This window comes from Patagioenas fasciata, chromosome 3 (genome assembly GCF_037038585.1).
Source record: "Patagioenas fasciata isolate bPatFas1 chromosome 3, bPatFas1.hap1, whole genome shotgun sequence".
In the NCBI taxonomy this organism is placed as follows: Eukaryota; Metazoa; Chordata; class Aves; order Columbiformes; family Columbidae; genus Patagioenas; species Patagioenas fasciata.
In genome coordinates, this window is record NC_092522.1 from 78,075,671 (window position 1) to 78,086,683 (window position 11,013).

Below are 11,013 nucleotides of genomic sequence, written 5' to 3' on the forward strand. Positions count from 1 at the left end.
TGAAAGTCACAGAAAAAAACCCTCATTTCTCATTGAGCAAAACCATGGCAGCAGCAGACTCAGAGGCAGTACCCAATTTATAAATCAGACAACATTCTCAACATTCAATCAGCTGCAAATAGAACATGAATATTCCCAGATATTCACATTTTCAAATATGTACAAATATTTTTATATCTAGATCACTTGTCTGGAAAATCAGTTTGCCTCCCCATTAAGGTAAAAATCCAATCATCCCCCGAAACCACCTATTTAAGTCCCAGTGGCTCCTGGTATGAAGGAACCTCAGGAATTTCTGCATATTTATATAAAAATAATCATAATTTCCAAGTAGCAACAAGTGGTACTTTTCCAAGTTCTTGAAGTCGTATTTCAAATGTGGCACAGGGGTTTGGAAGTACGGGTGAGCTGAAAAAGCGCACTAATTCCCCTGCAAACCAAGGAGAGCTATTGTCTTCTGCACACAGTAGAAAAAGGAAAGATCAAAATGGGAAAAAAAGCCACATTTTGAGAGTTGAGATCGTTCTCCTAACTAAGTACTAGTTTGGCTTGGGTTAGTGGCAGCTTGCAGATGGATCTACCAAAGAACACCTTTGCTCTGTTGTACTAGAAAATGCACTTATTTGATCCTGCTTCGCCGATCACAGGGAACAGAGAACATGTATTTAAAAAACATTGGTCAGCAACTGCCTTAGAAGTAAATGGGCAGACACGAGCAGTGTCTTCGTTCCTGAGAAATATATGCAATGTCAGTATAGAGGAGCTGGTCGCTGAGGTGCCATTCTGAAGGTCCTGGACCAGTATCAAACAGGCTGGTCTCCATGAAGGCTTATGGCACAGAGAGAATGAGTTGATTAAGCCTGTGCCCTCCATGGCACAGCCCATGGGACTTAGCTCTCAACCACCCAAAGCATGGTGGGTGTTGCAGAGCACACAGCTCCCTTGGCATCACGCAACCAGCTCTCCTTCACATGGGCTGAAGGGAGATGCCACTGGCCTTGGCCTGTGTTGGGTGGGCAGCCATATCTCCTACAGCACTGGTGGGTCCCTCTGTGCAGACACATCCTGCAACCATCATCCTTTCCTATTAAGTAGGCTATACAATATTTTTTTTCCAGTTTTACATGTTCATGTTGAATAACAGATGAATGACATCCCTATCACTGTCTCTCTTGGTTGTATGAGTTTTCCTCTGTGTGTGAGTTTGATTATTTAGCTCACATCCACTGACTGTAAATCAGCAAAAACTGATCCAGAATGGATGCAGCAGCCATTTAATTATTTACAGAGGAGACATCTGAAAACGAAAAATACAGTTACTGCCATTCTGTGGCAGCATTTAGATAGTAAATGATCTCCAAATGTTTGGAAGATCAATCCTTTTCAACTGAGTGATGAAGAAATATTTCCAAAGTAAGACTACTCGTGGTTATCAGCAGAGACACACAACACCAGTGTTTTGTATGACAGTGCAGAGGTTAGATTTGGGAAAGAAACTGAGGTTCCTTAGTTCCATTGAGGATGTCAGTGCTGCAGGATCTGATTAGAAATGAAGACAGGGAATCTCAGACTTCTCAGTGAGAGGGAATGGAAACCAGCCTCTGGGATGAACTAAACCATGGCCAGCCCTGGGATGCTGCACAGCTGGACATCCAGCTGCCAACACCTGGGTGCAGCATGTGTTCACATACGCAGGCACATCGCAAGAAGAGCCAGAGGCCAAGGATGCATTTGCGAAGAGCAAGTTTTATTTTAGTTACCTCTCTACTGGGGGATCTCCGAAGCCACACCTGAGCTCCCAGGCAGAGGCGACACAAGCGGGAACGCAGGCGCTGGTGAGTTCAGCCCTGCTGGAAGATCGCTGGGCCTGCTGAGCTCGCCTGTATTTCAAGGCTTCAGGCAGGCACAGCCTCCCGCTCTTTCTCACAACAAAGCAGGAATCTCAGACATAGTGATAAGGTGCCTAGAGTTTCTCACAGGCCTATGTTATCTAACACAGAGCTTCTACTCATCAAGCACACAAGGTTAGTAAAACAATTAGTGTGATGTATGTGCTTTTTCTACAAACAGGTGCAAGTCACTTGAGCGTATTTACATTTAACTAACCTCGCCAAATCTTCCGCTATATCCCCATACACAGCAGCTCCCTGGGATGCAGCCCACATGCTGCCAAAAGTTGCATGAGCTCAGTGGTGGGAAGGGTCCCTGGTCAGCAGCAAGCAGGCGGTTCTGACAGTACCACACTAAGCTTTTTTCTGGTTCCTCATCAGGATACTGGTTTGTTTGGGCCAATGGATCTCAGCTGTACAGTGCAGAATCACCATCCTGCTCATGTTGGGCCAGGATGCAAGCCATGCAGTGGTGAAACAAGTTTGTTCTGGTGCAGTTGACAGTCTCTGGGGTGAGTGTTGGCCCTATGACCTCCTTTACATTCATCTCTGGTGTACGGAAAGTGTCTAGGACATTGTTCTAGGAATGGCAATTTATGCTCAGAAGCTTGCAAGTCACAGCTGCATGAGATGTCTTCCTCTCCCTACACTGCAACTCTGAGTGACTCAAAATGAGACAACAGGGAGTCATGATAACATCTATTTTTTCAGTTTTAAACTTTGAAAGAAGCTGGTGTCACACAGGAAATGTTTTAGCCTCATTCCCTTAGCTGGTTCAACCCATCTCTAACACCTTTTGAGCCCTCTGGCTGATTTTAAATACGTTTGACATAAGAACAGAGGTAGGTCTCAAGGGTAAAAAGTTCCTTCCAGCTCTGCAAAATCAGCATTGGGCTAGTGAGGAGAACCCCCTGCTCAAGGGAAAAGCAAGGAGTGTTTGATCTCCAGCTATTTTGCTTGGCTTGCTCAGCTCCCAGGAGGCAGCAGCCAGTTGGGCTCCCAGCATGAGAGCCACGCGGTCAGCACAGGCACAGCTACAAACCTGCCGCAAAACATGGTGCTTCTTGCCCAGCCAGAGAGCAAAACACAGGTACTTGGCATGCACAGGAATGAGCTGAGGATACTGCCGGGCAGCAAGGGACTGAGCATGGGGAGAATCGGGGAGGCAAGAGGGGGCTGAGGGGGGATAGATGGGTGTCCTAAGGAACATGGAAAAAGATCTCAGTATAAGCTCAGAGAAGGCAAGACAAGCTCTAAAGAATCTCTGTTTGCTTATGAATTCAAAATCGCATACGAGGTCACTTAGCTCACCACTGTAATGCAGCTGTCTCTGGAAGAGACACAACAGCTGCGTAAGAAAATGCAACACAGAACCCTACAACAATTTCGCATGTATGGAGCAAGGGCAGCTACTGAACACCATATATTAAACACAGGCTGAAAAACAATAAATCCAAATGTAAGATGAGAAACAGTAATGGCCTGGTGACCCTGTCAGGTAGCTTTTGAACCGACATCATGGAATCAGGCTGATGTGATTGTTTCCATTGCAAATAGCATTGACAATACTTCTGTTTTCAGAAGACAGGACAAATGAAAGCAGCAGGAACTGATAGTTTTGCCATCCCAGAAGAATGCATATTTCAAGGTCAGGTTGTGATTGCTAGCCTTACTGCACATCACAGGCTGTAAGTTTTCACCCATGTCTTTTGAATCTAATTAATCTCTTTCAGTCCTCTCTTGAGGTATATTTTTAGCCATGCTTCATCATTTACCAAACTAATAATCTTTAAATAAATCGCTGTGACACCATTTATTTTTATGTCATATGCTAATACACAATCACTGCAGTTCCTGCAGTCATCAGTGATGCCATTCCAAGTGTTGCGCAGGACTGCCATCCAATTGATTATAAGCAGAATTAACAGATACCCTCTTTGGGCTAAGTCTGACAAAACCCAGTATTACTAGTGCAATGTGAGGATGAAGATGCTGCTAACTTTTATGTCTAGGGCATGGGGAAGCTGGACCGAGGCACAAAAGGAAGTTTGCTGAGCAGCTTGCCAAAAGAGCATTTTTTCTGAATGACTTGACAGGCCAGGATAAGTTGCATGTTCCTTATTCGACACAAAAGCTAAGGAAAGGGAAAACAACATGTTAGGCATTTCCCCTGCAATTTAAAAGACAGGTTACTTTACAGACGTCTCCCTCTGTCTTGTAATACTTCAGCAGCTTAATTTAATGAAAGGAGGGGTAAGGGAGAGCATTCTGTTTTATCTGTATACGTTGTCACCACTGAAACATGATTAAATGTAGAGATCAATGAAACATTTTATTCATTTGCATTTGCTGAGTTGTATTCTCAGCTCTACTCTATAGAGCAGAATGGTGCCAGACAGTGCAGCCAAGTGCAAACAGGCTGGGAAATGGGTAGATACCAAATAAAACATATTTGCTTTTCCTTGGCAAATGTTTTATTACCTGCCACCCTGCTACAGAGTACAGGTCGTGACTGAGTTGATGGCAAGAAGACTTCGTGGAGAGCTTTGAAGATGAAATCTCCACAGCCTGGCAGTCTGCGATACTGTTTTTATACACTTGCACAAAGAGGAAAGGACTGAGTATGGAAAAGAGCACTGAAGACTAAGGTAATTTTCATTCACTACAGAACTCTCTACACCAAATGTTGTTACTATACAGATATACAGATGTACAGCCACAGACAGGTGTCCTGCTTTATTTAACAAAGTTCCTCAGACTAAACTCTGCTGACTTCAAGAGTTTCATCCTGGTAAGGATTCCTGGATTAGGCCACATTACCAATCCAATTTTCATTGAAACTTTATGAAGTTAATTATAAAACAGTAGACTAAATCATATTATCACTAGGAGAAAGATAAACTGTTCATAGCATCTAGTAGACACATGACTGATGCCCTTACATACTCTAGCAAATGTATAATAATGAAATGCATATTTTTTGCTTATTCCACAAATGAAATCATTCACCTGCATAACACTATCTCTTGTACAGAAACTAAACTTTCCAATATGACTGTCAATTTCTTGAATGCTTAATGGTAAGCTAGATGGTATGTATCTGCAACAAAAGCAAAATTATCTATAAACATTGAGTATGACACAGAAAAATCCAAATTGAGGATGAAAGGAAAATAGAGATAAATTCAGGAATACTTTTCATTTCTTTCCCCCTTTAAATTTAGAACATATAGTGGAATTGGTCACTCTAGTCCCTAATTTAGTGGTATTAGGACATTGCTTTAGTTTCCAGAAGTAGTTTTGTAAGAAAAATAATACATTCTCCTAATGTTTTGTGGCTGACTTTACAATAACTCATTAGCTTCTCCAACATGAGCCTGGTCTAAACCAGTGAAAAATCTGCATGTTCAGTTTAATCATGCCTTATTTCAAGTATTGGTTCCTAGTCCGTTGGAATTTTAGGGGGGCTTTGGTTGGTTGGTTTTGTGCTGCTGTATTGTCTTCTGGGCTCTGATATTCATCACTGCCCCAATTCAATTAGCAGCTGAAGTTGCATTCCAGGTTGCTTGCAATTGCTAAACAATCTTCACAGCAGGCTAGAGTGTATGCAAGTGAACAGGGTGCAAACAACACGTGACATATGCACAGGTGGGAAAGGAGCCCTGCTGCCCCTGTTAGCCATAGGGAATGACTGACAGGATGCCCTCCTTGAATCTGGTAAGAGAATTCACAGATTATTTCCTTTCTTGCTCCTAAACCCTGCTCTGAAATACACACAAAAACTGTTGTATTTATGTACATGTATACACACACATATTTACCAACTCTTTAAAGAGTAAATCACAGCAACTATAAAAATCTGCTTGTTCCAGTCACTTTGCCCAGAGGAAAAGGGAAGAGAATAAATAGCCTTTTCCTTGTGTAGAGATTGAGTTCAGTAGTCACTGAGTTGAAAAACAAAGATCAAAAATGTCACTTCATGAAGTGCAGTGTAATTCTCCGAGAAAAAGCTTTCTTTGTGCTTAGAATAAGGACTTTGTTCACAACAGTTTTTGAGGTCCCGTTTTGCTACCTATGAGGTTTGGGTCAATCACTTTCAGGCCAGTCCTGTTAGGCAGCCGTCAGATCCAAAATTGCCAGCGTTCCACACAAATACGGAGTGTCCACACTTTCACTCCTCAATAGCTTTAAATTAGCATTACTTAGTCCCAGACTCTATACAAAAAGGAAACAAATCACACAATGTTTTACATTTGCTGCCTCAACAATTTGATGTATTTTATCCACTGAAGTTTTTGTGGCTTATATGTGAGTGTAAGCAGACCAAAGGCTTTGTCCCATCTAATCTAAAGAGAAACAAAAAAGTTCAGTCTACCTGTCAACACAGCTGTCATCCTCCAGGACAGATGTAATGAATAGTGGTGGGAGGTGGTCTGCTTTCCCCTTGTGTGATGTAGACTCAAAGTTCATGGGTCTCAGGTACAAATGGAACTGCCCCAAACCTGCTTCCATTGCAAAAGCATTATATAATCTAGAAACAAAAACACATGGATGCATTTAAAAAATTAACTTTCTTCTTGATGTAAGCAATATACATTTAGAACCCAACATCCATCACGTTCATTTCAATGAGACATCTGCATTCAACTTAAAACATTTCTTGGCCTCTGAAAGAGTCTGATGGCTATGAAGCAAACAAGTGTTGTACTGATGATTCCTTAGTATTGCCTGATTGATTGACAAAGACAACACTTACAAGCAAAGAAGAGTAAGCTACGAGTCTACAATGTCATAAGGGGAAATCAAGGGAAATACACTAAATATTCCTTTTAATAAAGGATTGCGTTTGGCAGAGACATGGAGAATATTATTTAGGAAACTGGGAAAAGGACTGACTGACAAAGAAGCTTCAATAGCCAAGCAAAGCTCATACATATTATTATCACTAAAACAGTAACTTCATAACTTAAGAAACATTTATTCTAGAAGCCCCCAGTATGATACAACCCCCCCAGTATAACAAATTATGAGGGCAGCCTATCAGCAGACATTAAACACATGGTCTAGATGCAACCACTAGCTCAGGAAATCTCCAAAGCACCAAGTGTCAGAAGTTGGGCACTGTCTTGCTTTTGGTATTCCCTCCCTGTGGATCCACCCCTGCACTCCTTCAGATGAAAGACCACAGAAAAACTGATTCAGCCCATGGTGGCTCATCTCATGTGGCATAACAAGATGGTAAAAAGAAAGACTTTGACTTTTTGATACAGACTGCAAAGGAATAAGATACTCCCTTGCTTCTTCCTAACATCTAAGACAGGTGTTTCATCAGTCAAGAAATCAGGTCACAGAGAAGCTATGTTGTGAGAATGTGATAAAGACACAAACAGGACCTAGAAGATTCAGTTCTTTAAAATCAGGTAGGCATTCCCTGCCTGTAAAGTAACGGTAACAAAAGGGGAGGTGACAAAATAGTATATGAAAGACACAATGAGCATCAATCAATAATCACATGGAGCACAGCTAAAACCAACTCCAAGATCTTAAAACAAAGAGCTCTGTGTAATTATTATAAGTGTTGCTCTCTCAGTTGACTAGTATAGACATATGAATAGCCTATACAGAACAGATGTTGGCGCACAAATCAGCTTATTAATACTAGCAAAAGGAAAAAAAAAGGGCAAAAAATCTATTAAAAAAGTTATTAAAAAACCAGAAAGAAGCAAAATTCAGACTAGAGCTGCAGTGTCTAGCTCTACTGTTCTACCAAAGGATGTCCCTTTTCATCAGACAGCAGAAGAAAAATACTAAGGAACTGAGAAACACTGAGGAACAAAGAGAAGCAATAAGGGCTGTAAGGAGCAGTGTATACAATGTAAATGTATACTTTTAGATGTGAATGACCTTCCACTCTGGGAATGGAGAAACAGGCAAGTAATGGGAGTAGTTCTAGCAACTTCCTGCCAAATATCTGATAGAAGCCACGGTATAAGGGTAGAGGAATCCACAAATGTAGGTGCATTCACTTAATTTTACTCTACATAGAAGGAAAAAAGATTACTAACCTTTCCGATGATTCAGTCTGAATCTGTCTCTAACAATTCATATAACAGTGAACTGTGAACTTCATCACATCAAAAGAAGATGCAAAAATAACACCTCAAAACGTCACATTAAATAGATAGGTTTATACTGGTATTTAGACTGACTTAACCATCTTCTCTTAAATAAAGATAATGTTATGCTTAATGGTCTTACATATGCATGATGAGGTCTTACTTTTTGTTATAACTTACCACTGAATTCTCATCCTGAAAAATGACAATTTACTGCTATTTTTCAGGGACTTCTAAGTATGTCACCTGAGATGAGTAAGTCCTCTTTGCCCTGTTCCTGAAAGAAATGCAGCCATGTGACGTTCTGGTCTGCCCATCTGTCTCCTTTTAAAAATGTTTAAATCAGTTGGTGAATATTAATGAAAACTGACAGAGACAAGGCTTTCAAGATATTAACTTCCTAAAGGTTTCATGAAAAAAGGGGATTGGATATTGATTTTTCAGCTAACTGAAAAGTTGCAGTGTAACCTTACTCCTTACTATTTACCAGAAAATGTATGTGCGTGCATGTATGCATCTCTATGTATGAGTGAAGGAACACCTAACTCAACCAGTGGAACAAGTTTAATGGGAGTCTGTACTTTATTAGAAAGCTGAGTATCCAGACTGGAAACACAAATTGTCAAGAAAGGAAACCTTTTTGCTTCATGGAATTGCTTGGTTTGAAGTAAATGAATCTGTTAGTTTGCCCAAGAAAGTTTGATATATCAAATTATAGTTCAAGAAGTTCTTATTTTAATGGAAGAGTTGTGACAGAAAATTAGTTTTTCTGCCGTAGTAAGTTGAATGGTCGTGGCTCACATATCTTAAAGATATTGAGGTTTTCAGCTGCTGAAAATGAATGCTGATGACTTTTTTATACAGACTCTAAATTTCCAAGAAGACAGAGAAATGGTTAAGACAAAGAAAAACCATGACTGGAATGTCATCTGTCCTACACATCCAACTTTGCTATTGCAAACCATCACGTCCGACAAATCCTATTCATAAATTAATCAAGCCTCATTTTAAAACTGTTAGTTTTCTACCCTTTGCCCTTTCCCTTCCAGAACTTTGTTGTCTGATTCCTAGAAATCTCCTTTTAATTTCCAGATTAAATTTACCCACAGTAATTAAATCCATTTGTTCTGCTGCCAAAATTGGCCTTTAGCTTAAACAGCTCCTCTCCATTCCCAGTGCTTATCTTCCTGGTGTATTTATAGAGAACAATCTTATCTTCTTTTAACCTTCATTTTGCTAGGGTAAGCAAGCCAAGATATTTCTTTTGCTTCTGTAAAATGAATTCTCCATTTCCCCTCAGCATGCTATTAGATCATCTTTGCTCCTGTTCCAATCTGAATTTGTCTTGCCTGAACACAAGTCTCCAAATTGTACTTAATAATCCAGGTGAGGCCTCACGAGAATCACATACATGGCATCAGTTCTCCCTCTCTCCACTGGTGACAAGACTCAGTGCCTGATTCACAGTGAGACATCATGGCTTATTTCCCCACCATGGCTGCAATATTTTGGCAGTTTACAGGCAACCAGTGGCCAGCTCTACACCCGGTTCTTTCTCCTCCTCTCTTGCTTCTAACTAATAAGCTCAAAGTTCACAGGAGGATTTCCTATTGTTATGTGTAACCTTAAGCTTTGTCTTACTGATGCTTATCTCCTTTCTGCTAATCCAGTTCTTAGAACCATGAGTTCTTCCTGTTAGATATTCCATTTATTTTCCATATCAGTTTTATCTGCCAGCGCTACAATGTCATGATTTTAATAACACCCTACTATGTTTTCTGCTGAGATCATTAATAAAGATGTCAAGTAATCTGGAGCTGAACAACAGGAACTTCACCAATAACCTGTCTCCAGTAGTTGAACACTATCCTTTGTAGTTTCCCCATTAGCTCAGTCCTTATCTTCTTGGTCTTCCTGTACAAATTGTCATCTTCTCCAGTTGATCACTCTCTAAATACATGACACTGGCATGCCTTGTGTAGATTATTTCATTATCTTTGCAAGGATCAGCATAGCCAGAACAATTTTTATGTTTTCCTACTGCTGGTGGTGAACAAAGCTTGTACTTTCTGTGTGCCTTTTCTTATAATACACTACTTTTCATAAGAAGGCAGTTTAAGTAATTGTCTGTGTAAAACTCTGCAGAAGAAGGCATCTTTGTGTTCACTGGATCAGTGAATTCCTCCTGCTCCTCCTTCTTTTGACAAATTTTCAATATGTTCACAGGGAAAGGGCCTCTCCTGTTAAGCTTTGAGGAGCACCATGGCCTCAGCTTTTGAAACTAATGAACATCTGTAAATACCAGGTAGACTCCATCTCCACATAATAAGCAAATGTATCTCCCACAGCACAGATGCAGGCACTCACTCTCTCTGTGAGTTGTTTGGTTTTTGTTGTTCTGTTGCGTTTTGTTTGGTTTTGTGTTTTCAACTATAGTAGGTGGTCTATTTAAAAGAAGCTACTTCTTCCCTACCAACCACACCGCTCTGAGGTCACCACAGCTCAAACAGCACTCACCTGGTTCACTGCACACTCTCTACCACCACCTCCAGCAGCTGATCATGGAGCGTGAGGAGACCCAGGAGTGTGGAGAAGGAATCCAGGATAAAGAGCTGTTTTTCTCTGCCTGTCTTTTTTTCTTCGTCTGCTGCCTCCTCTAACAGAAGACAAAGTAACCTCTTGCATCAGCACAGGGTCTTCTACCAGTACCTCTGCAAATAACTGCAAAGAAAAGAGAAAACAAACAAACAAACAAACAAACCACAAACCAAAACAACAACAATCAAAAAAATACCACCAAACACAAAACCACAGCAATCATTTACATATAGATGACAAAGTTCTTTAAATACCTTAGGGGACCATTCTCCTTTTTCTTTTTCTGGAGTAAATGATCACTGGAGTTGCTCCTGACTTGCAATCCATGCAAGGTGAGAATTGTGCCCATCCTGACCTATCCTGACCCCTAAAAAACCACTTGCTTCAAAAGTAGACATCACATGGTGTCA

General features: G+C 40.7%; 1 long non-coding RNA gene across 1 annotated transcript in view; it reads right to left on the reverse strand.

The window, feature by feature from the left end:
- LOC139827745 (uncharacterized) overlaps positions 1-10,719 on the reverse strand; it is a 23,690-nt gene extending 12,971 nt beyond the window's left edge. Inside the window, exons 1-2 of the long non-coding RNA XR_011738665.1 lie at positions 10,523-10,719; positions 6,265-6,420 (exon numbers count right to left, since the gene is read on the reverse strand). This is a non-coding gene — a long non-coding RNA (uncharacterized lncRNA). The remainder of the gene's footprint in view (positions 1-6,264; positions 6,421-10,522) is intronic.
- Positions 10,720-11,013: the final 294 nt, after the last annotated feature.